Raw genomic sequence first — 20,529 nt, forward strand, 5'->3', positions numbered from 1 at the left:
CCCCTATTCGTCCCCATCCCTCAAAGTGATTATCTAGAAACCTGGTGGCAAGCTGATTACATTGGCCCACTTCCATCATGGAAAGCGCAGCATTTTGTGCTCAGGGGAATAGACACTTACTCTGCATATGGATTTGCTTCCTCTGCATGCAATGCTTCTGCCAAAACTGTCACCGATGCGCTCAGAGAATGCCTTATCCACCATCATGGTATCCCGCATGCATTTCCTTGAATCAAGGGACTTACTTCACAGCAAATGAAATGCAGCAGTGGGCCCGTGCTCATGGAATTCACTGGTCTTACCATGTTCCCCATCATCCTGAAGTAGCTGGCTTGATAGAATGATGGAATGGACTACTAAAGACACAATTACAGTGCCCGCTAGGTGGCAATACCTTGCAGGGTTGGGGCAGTGTTCACCTAGGGGCTGTATATGCTCTAAAGCAGCATCCAGTATACAGTGTTGTATCTCCCATAGCCAGGATTCATGGGTCCAGGAATCAAGGGGATTAATGGGAGTAGCACCATTCACTATTACCCCTAGTGACCCACTCACAAGATTTTTTGCTTTCCGTGTTCTAGCTTCTTGGTTTGTTTTGTTTTGATATGCCCAAATGGGTTGCTTGAGTGAGCTAGCTGGATTATTTTCGCCTTTGAAGCTCAGATGTCCTGTCACCAGATGGCTAGAGCTGTTATGAGATATATCAGTCTAGGAGTCCATTCACTTTTCTTTTATGGATTCAGCTCAGGTATCCAGGTAGCTCATCATGTAGTGTGTGGTACAAGCTCTGTCCTACAATCTTAGAGGGTCAGAGGTGATTGTTGTAGGTACTGGTATCTGGTTCCAGTAGGGAGTCATGCTCTGAACAAGGCAGGGGGCTGAGAAACTTTCCCCAAGTGTCTGTGAGGAAAGCGGGTCCCTGTTGCCTAGAGCGTACATGTGGGTGGGTTCTGTAGATGGACCATGGGCCCCAAATGCTTTTGGTTGTAAGGACTGGGAGGTACCAGTTATCCTTGGACCCGTCACGGGTGGCTGGATGACCTGAGTGGAGCCACCAGTCCTTTTGCCCTTGATGTGGTAGGTGAGGACCCTGTTTAGTAGGCAAAGCGGTATCAAATATCAAACACCCACCTCTCCACTGCACTGCCGAAATGGTTGCAGTCTGCCATCAAGGGCCTATTCTCCTGGAATAAGCCATCACAGGTCCATGCAGGGGGAAAAGATATTCAAAGGCAATGGCCCATTTATGCCGGGACAGGAGCCCCTTCTGTCCTGAGCTCTGCTGGCTAGTGGAGCTGGCTAATTACCTTTTCCCCCAACTGTGAATTTATTCCAATCTCATGTGATCCCCCACAAGAAGTACTGCTTATGCCATCAGGAGTAATCTGCTCAGCAGACTGCTATTGTAGATCCAGGGCCTAGCCCAGAAGCTCTGGGACAACACCATGGATATATTGGCCAGAGTTTCTTGGGGCATATGGTGAACCCTGTCCATGAGGCAGAAAATTAGACAGTGCTCCAAAGGACAGAACAGGCAACAAGGTCCGTGTAGATCCCAGTCTGGGCTCTGGGCATCCCACGCCAATGGTACTGCAACACCTACAAGAGGGGGACAGAAAATTTCAAGGAAGGCCTCCAAAGCATGGGTCCCCTGAGGCACAGATCCTGAAAAGAGGAGCCCTTGGCCTATACCTAAGGGTAGAGATTTTCTGTAGTATGTTTTACAAGTCCTGTCGAATCCAGAAGGACTGGAACCTCCTGATAATATGTTCAGTGTACGTGAGACAAGTCTCGCCGTCCTTGATTCTGAGGAGCATTCTAGCTATGGGGTGTGTTTTTAAGATAAATCTGGGATCTTTGAATCTGTCTTCTCTTTCTCTCTCTCAACTCTAATCACCAGAAACTTCAAAATAAAAGAAAACAGCATCCCTCAGGAGTAGAATACATGTCTAAGATGTGTTCCTTTCTTTCTAGAGGCTGGGGAGAAGTGGTTAGTTCTTCATTCTGAGTTCTTAGGGGAGAGGTATGAAAAAGGAAGGTTGATATTAGCTGTTTTCTTTGCTAGTCCAAGGTCAACGATAGAGTAAGACATTAGTTGTGAGAGTACTTCAGCAAAGCCCTTAATCTCACGAATAATTGGCACTGTTTTCGCAGCATCTCTGTGAGGTTTTTTCCTTAAACTATTCAGCTGTTTCAAAGGGTAGAGGCTAGAGACCATCGTACTCCCTCCCCAATCCCTGTCTTTGGAGAGGCAGGTTAAGAAGTTTCTCTATGATCAAGTCCTGTGGAAAAGACCTTCTCACTACTTCTCTCCCTTTCTTGTTCATTCACAGTGCTTGACAGTGAAAACCTCCGATTACAATTCTTTGCTTCTCATTTGGGCTTCTGTCCTCTTAGAGTGCTTGGTACATAGTGGAAAAGTCTCATGATCTAATAATGCAAGATAGCAGAATACCCCTCATTTCATGCTCCCTTCAGTACTCAATGCAATGGTGTGGCCTAACCTTTGAAGCATTGCGTTCTCCTATCAAGTTTTCTGAATCCATATCCTCAGAAAGGACAGACTTATACCCTGGCAAATTGGCAGCAAAGTCTCCATCCATGTCTGTAGGATTGGCCGAGGGTCCCTGGCACACCAGCATTAACTACACCCGAGAGTAGGTTATGTCAAATATAACATGGGCATCTTGAATGAAGGGACTCTTTCTTATTTGACTTTTTTCTCTGGACCTTGTTTAGTGCCTTTAATACAGTAAGGAGCCATAAATGTTTGTCGAATGACTAAATGAAAGGATGAATGAATGAATGAATATAAATAAATGAAAACAATATAAGGCCACAATTTCAGTGGATTCAGAGACCCACTTGAAGCTCATCTACATGCCCAAGGGGGTCTTTGTTCTAGGAAATAATAAAAAATGTAAGCTTTTGCAAAGAATGTTTCAGCTTTAGCTGTCTTGATGAGTCTCCAAACATACTGGACAGTAGTTCTCAGGCTAGACGTTTATGGGAAAGCTCCAGGGGAGTAGGTGAAGTCAGTAGTTAGAGAAGTGGGCACAGTAGGAGTATCGAGCTCTGTGATGGTGTGGACACTATTCCTCCTGGTCAGGGTTGCCAGATAAAACACAGGGTAATTAGTTAAATTTTAGTTTCAGATAAACAACAAATAAATATTTAGTATCAGTGTGTCCCATACAATATTTGGGAAATACTTATTCTAAAATTATTTGTTAGTTATGTGAAATTAAAATTTAACTAGGTGTCCTGTATTTTTATTTGCCAAACCTGGCAACCTTTCTCCTAGTCCATTCTACTTTGGCTGGATTCCCTCCCTTGGATTTGCTATACCTCTATCCTCTGTGTACCCATTTTGCCAATGGTTCCTCTTTTATCTCTAGATGCACTTTAGTTTGATCCCACACTGACAAGGATACAATGATGATTTTAGACTGGATAAAATGAGGGCACTTTGTTACTATCACTCTACTCTCAAAAACATGGGAAGAGTAAAAGCAGGTGTTCCTGTGCCTGTGTGAGAGAGAAAAAGGGCAAAAGAGAGAAATGATGAATCAGCAAGAAAGAAGTTTAAGGTTTACTCTTTTGAGATAATCATGACAACTAGAAAAGGAATCCTAACCTGCAGTGGCTACAGAAGGAAGTAGTACAACTAATGTGTGATTAAGATAGCGAAGTGGCTTCTGGGAAGAAATTAGGGAAAAAAATCCTTGAGGTTTATAGAAAATTGCCAACATCTTGTCAAAAAGAGTGAACTATTTTTGAAAATCAGATGGTGTAGGAGTACCGGTAGTTGCTAATTCCAATCTCCATTCTCTTCTTTTTCTTGAAAATCAAAACTCTGAATTCTGACTTTCATCGAGGCAGCAATATGTCTGCCTAAAACATACATTTCCCGTCAGCTCTTGCATCTAGAAATAGCCATGTGACAAGTTGTGGCCAGTGAAATGTGAACAGAAGATTGGTGGACATCTCTGGAAGATCATTCCTTTTTTAATATAGGTGCTACCTCCTCTTCCTTTTTACATTCTTCTTATTTCTGCGTTGAGTGCAGAAATAAGGCAAGGGGTGGAATAGTCAGTCATCTTGAGAGCATGAAGCAATGGTGAGCGTGAAAGCCAAATGCTAAGAGTGGCAGCTCAGAAAGGTAGAAGGAGCCTAGGACATGACGACTGTGGTGGGCACTGACCTTCTCTACTGAGATCCCCTTCAGGACTGGAGTCTGTTACCCCCAACTGCTGGGAGGGTGGCCAGTTGATAGCCTTCAGCTGTGAGCCTTCTCTGGGAATTACCCTCAGCTGAAGACGGCACCCCTCCCAAGGTCATGCCTCCTTCCTGGTGGGGAACCCATGTCCAGTGACTGGCTTTTGAGGAAATATAAAGGCCTGTTCCCTTGCCCCAACTCAGAAAAATTCTGAAAAACCATCACAGCTTCAGATCTCATGTGATTGGCTGAGGTCCTCTTGTGACGGCACCACAGCCCAACTTGTTCTCTGTCCAGTCTTGCTTCCTTCCATTATCCCATAGGGATTGATCCCAAGAGCGCTCATTAGTAAACGCCCTGTGTGCATTCTCCATCCCAGAGTTGCTTTCTGGGCAAGCAAACTTTCAGCAATGACTTTGCACAGCTGCTGCACCAGCCTACCTCTGGACTTGTTGACAAGATTTTTTTTAATTTTGCATAAGCCAGTGCAACAGGATTTTCCACATGTATATTCCAAAGCAAGCCCTGTCTAATACAGCAGGGTATTTTATATTTTGAACCGTGGCTTTCAAAATCTAAATAAAGATTTGACTCACGAGACTTAGCATGGGTTGCTGAAGGCTAATGTAATAGAAGTGAAACTGGTAGACTGACAGGGAAACAGTAATTCTCATTTGATTCCTTCTTTGGAATAGGAGGATGAGGACAAGACATTCCCTAAAACTACAGGAAAGGGCAGTGTCTTGATATTTCTCACTGGAAGAGTAAAGAAGGATGAACTCCAAAGAGACTTGGCTTGATTGAAACACAAATATTGACTCTACAGAAGCTGGCAGCCCACATCGATGCAGACAGATGAAGGAACACGAAGAGCTGGCCAGCAAGGCCCAGAGTAAACAACTCCAGTAACAGGGATTTAATGTTCGTATGTGGATTTGTGTTGCTATTGACAGGCTCCTCAGGCATCATTAAGCCCAAAACCAAAACAAACCCATTGCCATCGCGTCCATTCTGACTCATAGTGACCCTAAAGGACAGAGTAGAACTTCCCCTTAGGATTTTCAGGGATCGGTTGGTGGCTGTAAACTGCCGACATTTTGGTTAGCAGCTGAGCTCTTAACCACTGCACCACCAGGGCTCCCAGGCATCATTAGCGCTAGAAAATCCTGATGACTAAAAAAATGTTAAAGATTTCATCATTGGTGGGGAAGTGTGGGGGAGAGCTCCACAAAAACGCTGAGAAATGAGTAAAAAGTAAAAATGGAAGCAAAAGATTTTTCTTGCTTCCCAGTAAATGGAAAATAAGGTTAAGTACAAACGATCTTCAAAAAAGAATTGAAGAAAGTAAATTCTAGGTAGAAATCAAGAGCAAATCCAGGTCTGTTAAGACTACAGAAAAAGCAACCTAAGTGCCCATCATTGGCCGAATGGATAATCAAACTATGATACATACACACAATGGAATACTAGGCAACATTAAAGAATAACAGTGACTCCGCAAAATATCTCACAACATGGATAAACCTAGAGGACATTATGCTGAGTGAAATAAGTCAATCACAAAAAGACAAATATTATGTGAGATCAGTATTATAAAAAATCAAGAAAAGGTTTACACACAGAAATATTCTTTGATGGTTACCAGGGATGGGAACAGGAGGGAGGGAAAATCTCTTACTAAATAGTAGACACATATTAACTTGGGTAAAGGGAAAAGCATTACACAATAAGGGGAGGTCAGCAACACGTGACCAAGGCAAAGGAAGGCACTGGCAGGTAAATACACAATTCCGCAATAACGTAACAACAAACAATAGTTGAACAGTGGATATATAGGTAGATATGTAAGCTGAACAAGTGTGGGAGTACACCCACAAGCATATACATACATGTATGTGCTGCCAACATATCAATGTCTACAGTAGAGCACACAGGAGGCAAAGTTATGGAAACTTTTTAGCCATAACCAAACTACTTGAGGGACTGAGTCATGGGGCTTGAGGGCTTAGGACCATAGTTTCAGGGGACATCTAGGTCAATTAGCATAACATAGTCCATAAAGACAAGGTCCTACATCCTACTTTGGTGAGTAGCAACTGGGGTCTTAAAAGCTTGTGAGTGGCCATCTAAGATAACAACTATTCCTCTCTTTCTGTCTGGAGCAAAGAAGAGTGAAGAAAATCAAAGATTCAAGGAAACAGTCAAAAGGACTAATGGACCACACGAACCAAAGCTTCCACTAGCCTGAGACCAGAACTAGATGGCGTCTGGCTACCACTACCAACCACTCTGATTGGGACCATAATAGAAGGTCCTGGACAGAGTCGGAGACAACTCTAAAACAAAATTCAAATTCATAAAAAAGACCAGATTTACTGGTCTGATAGAGACTGCTGGAACCCCTGAAACTATGGCCCTTAGATACTCTTCAAACGTGGAACTGAACCCACTCCTGGAGATCACCTTTCGGCCAAACAACAGACCGGCCCCTAAAGTGAATAACACTCTTGAGGAACCTGCTCCTCAGAACAATCAACCACACAAGACCAAAAGGGCAGCATTTTCCCCAGAACAAAATTCAAAAGGCAAGAAGGGGAGGGGAAGACGGGCTAATGGGAACCCAGGAAGGAACTGGGGTTTGAGGGGATTGCAGCTTCTGTCACGAAACAAAACATGCATAAATTGTTGAATGAGAAAGTAATAAGCTCTGTAAAATTTTACTCAAACCACAAGAAAATGTTCCAAAAAAAAAAAGACTACAGAAAACCTGAAACTGATACTCTGCTCAGTGTCTTAACTAGATGTATTGCTCCTATGTTGCTTAAGGCAAAGCCCAGAGAATCTAAAGTCAGAAAAATAATATGGCAGTACCTAGGGCTTGATCAACCCCACCCACTGATGTTGCATCATTACTAGGAGATTATTGCCGTCTCTTTCACATTTTAAAGTTGGTACATCTAACTCTTGGATAAGACGGTCACTGACATGAAAACAAGAAATGTGTACTTGGTTCATACACCTTTTGACTTGAGAGACATTTTCCTAAGTAATTTAAGTCTAATGACTCCTCAAGACATTTGCTTGTCTTGAGGCTGGGACAGTGACAGGACAAGTACATCTGTCACGTCATGAAAGCCCCAGCAAAAGCAGGGATTCAGGTTTTAATTTCTTGCACCTGGTATTTCTAGCATATATTTCCTTTTTCATTTGTCTGCTTTCCCCAGACACACCCTATATTGATAATGGCCCCATTTAGCACAGTGATTGCAGTCCTTTAATTGAATGCAGTTGTGTAATAAAACAGTAACCCAGTACCCAGTGCCCGCGAGTTGATTCCGACTCATTGCGACCCTATATGATGGAGTAGAACTGCCCCATAGAGTTTCCAAGGAGCGCCTGGCGGAATACAACAGTACAAGTCACATTATACTCAGGCTAGTTGCTTGATTTAGGGACCTCCAGGGAACATTGAAGAGCAGGGAGAGAGGAGGTTGCTGAGAAGGTAGATGTTTGTGGAATTCTCTTAGACCTAGTATTTCAAAGCATGGGGCATATTCCCTCCTTTGGATGTGTGGTCTCCTTCTTGCTTAGTAGCTGAATCCAGGTTTTACTACAACAATTTAACCCAGGTTTTACTACAATGATGTACTCAGGTTAAAACAAACGAACAACCAAACAAAAACCACCTTAATTTCCCAGCCTCCCCTGCATCTAGCAGTGGTCATATGACACAGTTCTGGAAAGGGGTTTGAGAGATTTTAGGCTGGGGAATTGACCCTTTTAGCTAAGGGTTGTAGCTGTGGCTCGTATCTGATTTGCAGGTGTGTTTTGCTTGGTCCACAGAGATTTTTTTTTTTAAAAAATGGGTAAGTTCTTATAAAAATCCAGATTTCTAGATCTCTAAAAATGTGAGATATGGTAGATCTCGCATTCTCATGTTGCAAAAATGGGCTGTAATTTAGTAATACCACAGTCCCCAACTCTTCTGTCTTATCGCTGCCTGTTTTGCTCCTTCGCTTCACCTGTTTCACCCTATAGGCGACTGACTGGTAACATCTTCCCTAAACCATAGTCTGTGTCTCTCTCACTCTTTTTTCCCTTTCTCTGTTTTATGCCATGTTTTATCTGTCTGTGCCTCAGCTATGGGTGACTGCTGCATCCCAAACCTTATACACTTATCAGGACTAAATTACCATACCCAAGGAGCACTTCCTCAAAGCTGGGGCATGTGTGAGTGAATGAATGGGATTACTATTCATTAACCTTAATATTTTTAGGTAAGCTAACAAACAGTTGTCCCCGAGTTGACTCCAACTATGGCGACCCATGTGTGTTAGAGTAGAGCTGTCCTCCACAGGGTTTCCAGGGCTGTGAACTTTGAGATACAGATCACTAAGCCTGTCTTCTTAGACACCTCTGGGTGAATTCAAACTGCCAACCTCTGCATCTAGTAGTCCAGTGCTTAAGTGTTTGTACCACCCAGGAACTCCCATAAATAGCTGTAAGAATATGTAAAGACTATGTTTTTTGCCCCCTTATTAGCAGGAACTTTTTTCCAGAGGGCTGTTGCTGATACAGCTGGAGATAGCTGATGAAATTCCAGAAGGGAGCCCAGTAGAAAAGAAAGGAAAGTTGGGGTTGGGAGGGGAGAGAGGACAGCCTGGAATCTATTGATTGATTTTCTGAAGTTTCATTTATTTACGTAAATCAATTTAAATGCAGTTAACATTTATTGAATGCTTACTGTGTGCTGGGCTTTTAGTTCGTTTTAAACCTGTAACTTTAACTGGTTAATAAATTCATAAGTAATAGTAAGGTTGTAAGAGATAAGCAAAAATACAATATTGTGATATGTAATTCTTATCACGCCTAGTCAAACAGCAAGACAATGTATATGATAAGGGCATTTGAAGTATGTCAAATTTTGAAAGTAACCTCCTTAGCAAACACTTAAGTATTTCTTTACTACAGGAGTTAAGAAGTAGGTGTATGTTTAATGGTAGCCCTGAGGATTCCTACTCTTTGGACGTCGTTCAGAGGAGGGCACGTTGCTGTCTATTGATTGTGATTCTGTGGTCTGTACCCTTTTGCCATCATGTAGAAAAAAAAAATAATTAAAGTCAATTGGAAAGAAATATACTAGCCCAGAAGATACTCATCAGTTCTCATTTGTTTAGTGACCAGCGCAACTCTCCTGAAACCAGGAAATTAAGCATACTTTACTTTTAAAAATCACATTGTCTTTCTTCCCAAAGATGATATTCGTTTAAATACTCAATGATTTTTTTAATCCCTATTGTAGGCTCTGAGAAACCCTGGTGGCGTAGTGATTAAGTGCTACAGCTGCTAATCAAGAGGTCGACAGTTCGAATCCACCAGGCGTTCTTTGGAAACTCTATGGGGAAGTTCTGGTCTGTCCCATAGGGTCGCTATGAGTCGGAATCAACTCAACAGCAGTCGGTTTTGGGGTACTGTAGGCTTTTTGACTTTGCCTGTTATTAAAGCAAAGCTCTTCTGGTCATGATTCTTCAGGTCTCCTCTGAACTCCTTCATTGAATGGGGTTACAGCCACACATTTGTAGATATAAGCCACCCATCTGAGTCAGCAGATTCTCCATCTCTCTGTCCTGACAGTTTTTCCACATTGATTTTGTCCAGCCTGGGATACTATCTTTGAGTAGCATGCAGTCAAGTAATTCCAACTATTTCATCTTTGGGGACATCATGGGAAAGGAAGCCTCCATTTATTCTTTCCATTTGGCTCAAACAATTCAGCGTGTAAAATGTCCCCTTTTCCATTCTCGAGCAAATCCTTTATCTACAAGGATCAAAGATCCCACCTATTCTTTGAGTGACTTCCTCCCGTTCACATGCTGAAGCAATCTCCTTTTATTGGTTTCTAAGACACTTGCAAGGTGTTTTTCAAAGTCTTTCTGGTGTAGTTATTATTCTCCTCATTTATAATTGATTGGGTGTCTTTATCCTGTTCACATGAGCTCTCTTGTGAGTTTGGGGAAAATGCCCTATTTTTTCTCTAGTAATTTGTATGGCTTTACCAGTTCTCTTTTTAGCTTCTATCTCAAAATGCTTGTTATTTTTATTTCTTGGTACAAACTTTTCACGGACAGCAAGGGAAAAACTGTATACGATTTTCTTGTGGGTTATTGACTTTTTCAATCACTTCCTTTCAGTTATCTCCTAAATGGGGCCTACATTGCACATGTTTTCCTTTTTAAAAATCTAGAGTTCATGAAATGGGTTTCTTGGTTTTCCTCTGTCTCATGAGAATGCAGAATTTAATTATGTTATTAATTCTTCCTGAATGGCTCACCCACAGCAATCCCTAGAGTCCATTTCTGATCCTGTTTGGAATGGAATCCTACTCTACTTTCCGTTGGTAAGGGTTGTAGAAAACATCCTCAAATTATTAACCCCTCCTCCATCTCTCATCCTGATTGAGCAGTTGGTCATTTCTGATTGGATGACTAAAGCCTTCTGTTATTATTATCTGGACTAATACTTTTAGCTTTTCCAATTCTTTTAACATTTTCTGTCTTATCATACCACTCAGGAAATCTATAATATACATGTTTCTGGATATAGAAGTTTTAACATGAATTGTTTTAACAATGGAAAAGCTTTTACATACAAAGTTATAACACAAATTGCTGCTGTGCAATTTATTCAACAAATATCTTTTGAGTGTCTACTATATACCAGGAAAACCCTGGTGGCATAGTGGTTAAGAGCTATGGCAGCTAACCAAAAGGTCAGCAGTTCGAATCCACCAGGCGCTCCTTGGAGACAATATGGGGCAGTTCTACTCTGTCCTATAGGGTCACTATGAGTTGAAATCAACTTGATGGCAGTGGATTTTTTTTTTTTTTTTTTTTTACTATATACCATTTCTAGGCATGGAGGATAAGCAGGGAGCAAAATCAAGGTCCATATGCTTACATTCTAGGACAATAAAGAGATAATTCATGAAATGTTGATAAGAGCTCAGAAGAATAGTAAAGTAGGATAACCATTTACAGCAGACCTTTTCCAAGAGTTCCACGGGAGAATTAAACACTAATGCCCTAAAGCACCTGTTATATACAATGAATTAACTTCTTCTGTGCAACTAGAAGGATGTTAGCTATGTACCATCCTTGGGAGGCATGAAAAAAGTCACTGACGTGATTCTCTCTAGGGAAATTCTCTCACAGAACCCTGGTTGAGAAGGGCTTGGTTAGAGAGCACCAGTTGCCGGAGGAAATGCTTTTGTTGGATCATTTGACCAGGGAAGGCCTCTCTGACAAGGACTCCTTTAAGCAAAGACCTGTTCAATGAGGGAGAGAGGGCCCTGTGCGTACATGGGGGCAGAAGATTCCATCCAGAGAGAGTAGTTTCTTCCTGCGACAAGAGTGGGCTTGGAGTATTTGAGGAAAATTTAAGAAGATAGTTGTAGCTGGAGCTAAGTTATCAAGGGGCAGAGAGGTGGGGCCGAGTTATGTATGTGAGGCAAGTAGACTGAGAAACAGAAAATTAATAAGGGCCTAGATGTCCTGTATACAAATTCATATTCTCAAGTAAGCATCTCTTTGTTTCCTGTTGCCTCTGTTTATAATGATGACACCCATAAAGAGAAAAACAATTTTTTTCTAGTTTAAGATTCACAGTATTCATGCTAGTTAAATATCAGTGAAATGTGTCCTTATTTTACCCAATAGATAGAGCTACAAGTTTACAAGGCGAAAAACATTCGTCCCATTTGGATGGTGTGAAATATATTTTTAGAAGCATCAGAGCAGGACAGAAGCTAGTTTGAAGGCTCACACATTGGGCTTCCATATTTTTGGTGTCACAAATAAAGTCACTTTAGAAAAAGACGGCTGTTGTTAGGAGAGCGTTCTGAGGGGACCTCACAAATTGAGTTAAAAACTGAGTGAAGCTCCACAGCATTACAGATCATTCCATAGAAAAACTCTGTGCAACAACAGCATCCCGATGCCTTATTCAAAATAACAATAATAATGACAGCGCTTCATAAAATCCCAGTAAACAGAACGGAGAACCTCTTGGAGTTTTTTAAAATGGAATGGCCCTCCTATATTTAGCCAGCATGGCAAACTAAACTAATAGCATAGCTCTTTTACTTGAGGGCTTGCCTATGTGTAGATGCTCTCTATCAGGAGGTCCAGTCTCGACTCCCATTTAAGCAATAGTGACTTCAGGATTGTTACATGAGAGAGGTGACAGGAGACTCTGGGGTGAGTCCTGGGGATCTGCATTTTAACAAGTACCCCTGGTGACTCCTTACACACTTTGGCAAAAGCCTCAGAGAATAACCGTTAGTGATATTCAACCAGGAATTTGCTTTTGGTAAGTGGGGCGTAGAATAAGTGAAGATATCACGAGAGAGCTGGTCAGCTTGGCATGGGTTCTTTTTGAAATATTTAGCTAATCAACTAGAATGAAACTGAGTTGTGGACCTGGCTTTTCAATTTATACCGCTGAATTATCCTTGGTGCATTTATTTCCTATGAATTGTTTTTGGCCTTTCTTATCTATTCGCACATATTGTCTGGAAAATGCCCTCTGTTTTCACAGTCTTCGTGTCATTAGTGATCTGTGTTGCAGAGGTGACTTTTCCTTGTGAGAGAATGACTCCATTGATCTAGCAACTTATGCAGGTGTTCTCACACATGGTGATAGCAAATCACCTGTGGAACTTTTTAAACCTATAGGTACCCAGGTTCCGGGCCTGACACCAATCAGAACCTCTGGGCACAGGGGCCCAAAATCTACACCCTTAAAAAACTTTACAGCCACGCGTAAGAACCACTGGTTTAATGATATACTCGAAATCAAACCCATTGCTGTGGAGTCGATTCCGAGACAGAGTAGAACTGCCCCATAGGATTTCCAAGGTTGTAATCTTCAGAGAAGCAGGTCGCCACATCTTTCTCCCGTGAAATGGCTGGTGGGTTTAAACCACTGAGTTTTGGTTAACAGTCAAGCACTTTACCACTGAGCCACCAGGACTCCTCCAGTTTAATGCTAAAACCAAGTCAAACCAAACCCGTCGCCATCGAGTTGATTCCGACTCATAGTGACCTTAGAAGACAGCAGAGGAATTTTTCTTTGAGGCTTCAAATGTATTTTTCTTGGTCGGACATCTCTTTATTCCTGCTGTAACCAGAACCAGTGCTATACTTGATTTAATGTGTTCCCAGAAGCTCTGAATTTTGTGCTGTGCCTGCTCCGATACTGAGCAATGTGATGAATAATGTCCAGGGTTACTAATTCCAATGTGATGAACAATGTCCAAGGTTACTAATTCCAGAACAATGTCCAGTCCTGATAAAACACACTCACAAGGATGAAGTTCTGTGTGGCAGTTTAGTCCCCTTGATGAATAGTGAGAGATAACTGCTTGAAGCAATGTGGTGGAATATCACAACACCTGGTCTGAAAGTTTTAGAGAATTTAGCACTTAGACTCTTGAACCACATCAGGACAATGCTGGGTAATAACAGCTTGGCTATGCTGAACTACAAAGCTTCTGGTTGGCCAGTCTGTATGCTAAGTTCAGGTCAAGTTTGAGAGATGGCGCAGGCAATGGGCTTCTTGACGTCCTGACTCTGGGATTACAGAAAAGCATGTGGAAAATTTTTAAGACTTCTAAGGCAGGTTTCCCCCACGTGTCTGTCAGTTTGTCATACTGTAGGGGCTTGTGTGTTGCTGTGATGCTAGAAGCTATGCCACCGGTATTCAGATACCAGCATGGTCACGCATGGAGGACAGGTTTCAGCTGAGCTTCCAGACTAAGACAGACTAGGAAGAAGGACCCGGCAGTCTGCTTATGAAAAGCATTAGCCAGGGAAAACCTTATGAATAGCAGCAGAACATTGTCTCATATCCATTAATAATCGGAATCTGAATTACGAAGTATGAATCTAGGAAAAGTGGAAATCGTCAAAAATGAAATGGAACTCATAAACATCGATATCCTAGGCATTAGTGAGCTGAAATGCACTGGTATTGACCATTTTGAATTGGACAATCATATAGTCTACTATGCTGAGAATGACAACTCGAAGAGGAATGGTGTTGCATTCATAGTCAAAAGGAACGTTTCAATAGCTATCCTGAAGCACAACGCTGTCAGTGATAGGATAATATCCGTGCGCCTACAAGGAAGACCAGTTAATATGACTATTATTCAAATTTACGCACCAACCACTAGGGCCAAAGATGAAGAAATAGAAGATTTTTATCAGCTGCTGCAGTCTGAAATTGATCAAACATGCAATCAAGATGCAATGATAATTACTGGCGATTGGAACATGAAAGTTGGAAACAAAGAAGAAAGTCCAGTAGTTGGAAAATATGGCCTTGGTGATAGAAACAATGCCAGAGATCGAATGATAGAATTCTGTAAGACCAACGACTTCTTCATTGCAAATACCTTCTTTCACCAACATAAACGGCAACTATACACATGGACCTGGCCAGATGGAACACAGAGAAATCAAATTGACTACATCTTTGGAAAGAGACGATGGAAAAGCTCAATATCATCAGTCAGAACAAGGCCAGGGGCCGATTGTGGAACAGGCCATCAATTGCTCATATGCAAGTTCAAGCTGAAACTGAAGAAAATCAGAGCAAGTCCACGACAGCCAAAATATGACCTTGAGTATATCCCACCTGAATTTAGAGACCATCTGAAGACTAGATTTGACGCATTGAACACTAGTGACCAAAGACCAGGCGAGTTGTGGAATGACATCAAGGACATCATCCATGAAGAAAGCAAGAGGTCACTGAAAAGAAAGAAAAGACCAAGGTGGATGTCAGAGGAGACTCTGAAACTTGCTCTTGAGCATCGAGCAGCTAAAGCAAAAGGAAGAATTGATGAAGTAAAAGAACTGAACAGAAGATTTCACAGGGCCTCGGGAGAAGACAAAGTAAAGTATCATAATGACATGTGCAAAGAGCTGGAGATGGAAAACCAAAAGGGAAAAACATGCTCGGTGTTTCTCAAGCTAAAAGAACTGAAGAAAAAATTCAAGCCTCGAGTTGTAATAGTGAAGGATTCCATGAGGGAAATATTAAATGATGCAGGAAGCATCAAAAGAAGATGGAAGGACTACACAGAGTCATTATACCAAAAAGAATTAGTCGATATTCAACCATTTCAAGAGGTGGCATATGATCAGGCACCGTTGGTACTGAAGGAAGAACTGCAAGCTGCTCTGAAGGCATTGGTGAAAAACAAGGCTCCAGGCATTAATGGAGTATCAATTGAGATGTTTCAACGAACAGGTGCAGCGCTGGAGGTGCTCACTCGTCTATGCCAAGAAATACGGAATACAGCTTCCTGGCCAACTGATTGGAAGAGATCCATATTTATGTCTGTTCCCAAGAAAGGTGATCCAACTGAATGTGCAAATTATAGAACAATATCATTAATATCACACACAAGGAAAATTCTGCTGAATGTTATTCAAAAAACAGCTTCAGCAGTGTATCGACAGGGAAGTGCCAGAAATTCAGGCTGGTTTCAGAAGAGGACATGGAACCAGGGATATCACTGCTGATGTCAGATGGATCCTGGCTGAATGCAGAGAATACCAGAAGGATGTTTACCTGTGTTTTATTGACTATGCAAAGGCGTTCGACTGTGTGGATCATAACAAACCATGGATAACACTGAAAAGAATGGGAATTCCAGAACACTTAATTGTGCTCATGAGGAACCTTTACATAGATCAAGAGGCAGTTTGGACAGAACAAGGGGATACTGATTGGTTTAAAGTCAAGAAAGGTGTGCGTCAGGGTTGTATTCTTTCACCATACCTATTTAATCTGTATGCTGAACAAATAATCCGAGAAGCTGGACTCTGTGAAGAAGAATGGGGCATCAAGATTGGAGGAAGACTCATTGACAACCCTCGTTATGCAGATGACACGACCTTGGTTGCTGAAAGTGAAGAGGACTTCGAGCACTTACACAGCCTTCAGTATGGATTATACCTCAACATAAAGAAAACAAAAATCCTCACACTGGACCAATGAGCAACATCATGATAAAAGGAGAAAAGATTGAAGTTGCCAAGGATTTCATTTTACTTGGCTCCACAATCAACAGCCATGGAAGCAGCAGTCAAGAAATCAAAAGATGCATTGCATTGGGCAACTCTGCTGCAAAGGACGTCTTCAAAGTGTTGAAGAGCAAAGATGTCACCCTGAAGACTAAGGTGTGCCTGACCCAAGCTGTGGTATTTTCAATCACATCATATGCATGTGAAAGCTGGATAATGAATAAGGAAGACCGAAGAAGAGTTGACACCTTTGAATTGTGGTGTTGGCGAAGAATATTGAATATACCATGGACTGCCAAAAGAACGAAGAAATCTGTCTTGGAAGAAGTGTGGCCAGAATGCTCCTTAGAGGGAAGGATGGCGAGACTGCGTCTTACACACTTTGGACATGTTGTCAGGAGGGATGAGTCCCTGGAGAAGGACGTCATGCTTGGCAGAGTACAGGGTCAGCGGAAAAGAGGAAGACCCTCAACGAGGTGGATTGATACAGTGGCTGCAACAATGAGCTCAAGCATAACAAGGATTATAAGGATGGCGCAGGACCATGCAGTGTTTTGTTCTGTTGTTCATAGGGTCGCTATGAGTTGAAACCGACTGGACGGCATCTAACACCAACAACAACAATGCAGGTTTGCAACCACTCTAGCTTATGGTGCAACCATTAGGTCCCTGCATGTTTTTCCTATACTCCAGGCTCCGTTCCTGAACTTGCCCTTGGAGTTCTATGACAGACTGTAAATTCCATAAAGTAGGGGAGACCGTATTCCAGAGTCTGGTAGAGCTACCACTCAGAAACACATGCCTACTATTTTCGAAGAAACAGTCCTGTCATTTCCAAGGATCATACAGTCTCCATTTCTACTTTCCACACTCCAACCCCAAGTTGGCATAGGTTGTTGTCCCTTAGCCCAAGGTGGGTGGTGTGGAAATTAAACACAGCAGTGAAAAGTCAGGGGTTGCAATCCACCAGCTGCTCCTGGGACAAAGCAGTCTGCTTCCCTAAAGATTTACAGCCTTGGAAACCCTATGGGGCAGTTCTACCCTCTCCTGTAGGGTCGTATGAGTCCAAATCGACACCACAGCAGTGGTTTTAGTTAGCGGGTTTTTTCCCTCAGCAGGTGCCCAAACTATGAGCCTCAGCAGGACACCCCGTGCTTAGTCAGTCACTGGAAAGCTCTGCATCACTGGAGGAAGAGGTCTCAAAACTTGAAAATAACATGGGGAGGTGCAAAACCGACACTTTCTGACAGATTTCCTTAAAATCTTGCTTCTCATGGGTGGTCCTTGGACCAGGAGTATCATCACCAGTACCTGGGAGCTAGTTAGAAAGGTGGAGTCTCAGGTCCATACCCCAAACTTACTGGATCAGAATCCGCAGTTTAACAAGATACCCCGATGATGACTATTCATATTAGGATTTTAGAAACTAACAGATGTAGCAAATGATCAATCGAGCGCTTCTCAGTCCCCGAACATGCAGGCTCAGTGTTTTGTGCAGGCCTCGCACCTACCCCACGCTGTAGCGACAGACTCCCCTGGGAGTTTGGAGCCTGCGCAGCCCAGGGCCATTTAGTGATTGGCTGCTGTGGCCACGTGACCAGCGCTGGGCCTCCCGTGCGAGCTGATTGGCTCTCGCGGAAGCTGACGGACAGGGCCAGGGCGGGGCAGGGCCTGGTCCAAGGGTCTGGCGATTGGACCAGAGGGGCAAAGGCCGAAGGCACGAGTGCGCGTGTGCGAGCGGCGGGGCTTTCTCTCTCGCCATCAGAGGGAGCCCGCGCGCTTGTCCTGAGGTGAGCGACGCGGTGGGGCTGCCGGTCCTATCGCGCCTTCGCAGGGTCCGGGCGAGCGGGATGGCAGGGCGGGGCGTGGCGGGGGTAGTCTGGGGTTAACCAACCCCAGGGAGCCCCGCTTCTGAGGTGGACGCAGACCCTCTGCCCTGGTGCGGGGAGGGGGGTGGGTGTTTCTTTAGGAAACAGTGTGATTTTCACACATCTAAGACATTTTTTTTTTTAAGACATACTCCAGAGATGGATTATCCAATCAGCGAGGTACACACGGGTTTACTTGGGCGGCGTGACCCGGGGACCGAGCCCGAGTGCCGCCCTGAGAAGCTTCTCTGCCCGCTGGACCTGCAGGCGAGCCCTGGGCCCAGGTTCCCCGCAGTTGGGCGCTCTGAGCGGGCTGAAGGAACCCAGAGATTCGTTACAGGGCAAAAAATGTTCTAAGCAGTTGGGCACTGGCGGAGCAGGTCTAAATGAGACGCTTAACTGATGACTGGTAAATTGTGAGGAAGGAAATGCCTGCAGTGAACTACAGACCAGATCAGCACACTGAGTTTCTTGTTCAAGAAGACAGATATTTGGGGTGGTGGGTGCGGGCTGGGGATCGCTGTAAATTGAGGTTTTTTCTGGGGCTGTTCCAGGTGTTATTTTCTGCATGTAAATAGGCCGTAGGGAGAGGAAAAACCAAACCAAAAAACGAAACCCGCTGCCCTCGAGTCATTCGTACTCATAGCGACCCTATACGGAGGGGAAGGCAGGGTCTAAATTAAGCCTCTTTAGACTTCCTCAGTTGTTTGAAAAGTGTGTGTTTGAAGAAGACCATTTGGCTGGTAAAAGAGGGATGTGTGGGGACGGAATATCTCTTGTAAACCATGGTTTGAAAAGGGGAGGTGTGTACAGGAGTTTAAGAGTACATTAATACTGCAAGGTATCCCCTACCTCTGTCCTTCATTTCCCCAGACCTGCACTAGCAAGGGCATACGGTACGTCCTTATGGAAACCCAAGACCAAACCCAGTGCCGCCGAGTCGATTCCCACTCATAGCGACCCTGTAGGACTGGGTAGAACTGCCTTCATAGAGTTTCCAAGGAGTGCCTGGTGGATTCGAACTGCTGACCCTTTTGTTAGCAGCTGTAGCACTTAACCACTATGCCACCAGGGTTTCCCATCCTTGTAGTGAAACATAAAAAATCCCTTCAGTTTTCCAGTGGTTAACTAAAGTGTGCAAATTTTACTGTATTCTGGAGTTTCAGTGTAATCCATTTAGAACTCATTCTGGCATGAGATTGACAAAGATCTATCTACCTGATTCCTTGGAGACATCCTGATACCTTTTCAAAGCCCTTTTATTACTCTTCTCCCTACAAATTTGTTTCTTTACGGAACTGTGATTTTCACACATAATTTTAAGACATACTCCAGAGATGGATTATCCAAGAAGCAAGGTACACTTAGACTTGGGTTTACTTGTGTTTTTTTTTACTTACTTATCTGTAGTCACAATTTACCTGTTTTTCACCACATCTTTGATGTGTTGAAATGCCTGTGAAACTGTGCTCTACTGATTAGTAAGTAAACACAATTAAGCCTGTTGCACACCTTGCTTAGTATAACTCCGTGAGTACTTTGCTTACTGGTTAATCTGCCCCTGCATACTTGCAAAATGTCTACACTTGATAGAAAATCAATTAGCTTGGAAAGTTAAAAAAAATGGAATAGGGAGCACTTAACAGTTGTTACGGAGATGAGAACTCTGAGGTGAATGAAAGTAAAAGGAGAAGTTGCTGTGAAGCTCAAGCTCTCTGGGACTGTAAGAGCTGTCTCTAGTACAGTGAAGTATAGGTTGACAGGTAATAGTTTGGAACACAAAGCAAATTACTGGGAATAACTTAAAATTTTGTCTAAAGTTTTTAAGTTGGTGTTGGTGATGGTGGGGGAATGAATTCTGAAGGTTCAGGGAGGTAGTATAACTTGAAAAAGGATATGCTTTTAAGACTAAAGAAAAAATGTCATTTTTGTCATGCAGGCAGTCCCCGGATTACGAACGAGTTCTATTCCTAAATCTGTCTTTAAGTTGAATTTGTACATTAGTCTGAACAGTTAGGTACGGTGTTTATCTAATGTCAGTTAATCATATGTTTGTCTTAGCATGTAGTGTTCCTTTTCTATACATAAACAGTAACGAATCATTTCCAGATACACTAAGATATCTTTAACATGGTAATACAGTAATAATAACAGTGTTTTAATGCGCTTCCCAAAGTAGTGCCAATTTATTTTTATGAACCATTGTATATACCTCAAATTTTTAATCTAAATAGGCTCTACGGGGGTTGGTTTGTAACTACAGGTTGCACGTTATTTGGACATAACTGAGGACTGCCTGTAAAAACTACACAAAGGGCGTGCAGTTCTTACATTCAGCCTGTGGAAG

At 42.8% G+C, this 20,529-nt stretch overlaps 1 protein-coding gene across 4 annotated transcripts in view; it reads right to left on the reverse strand.

The window, feature by feature from the left end:
• The window catches only part of LOC126068310 (ral guanine nucleotide dissociation stimulator-like), a 1,065,244-nt gene that overhangs the window by 839,876 nt on the left and 204,839 nt on the right, over window positions 1-20,529 (reverse strand). The window lies entirely within an intron of this gene.

The sequence above is a fragment of the Elephas maximus genome, chromosome 27, assembly GCF_024166365.1.
Source record: "Elephas maximus indicus isolate mEleMax1 chromosome 27, mEleMax1 primary haplotype, whole genome shotgun sequence".
NCBI classification, from domain to species: domain Eukaryota; kingdom Metazoa; phylum Chordata; class Mammalia; order Proboscidea; family Elephantidae; genus Elephas; species Elephas maximus.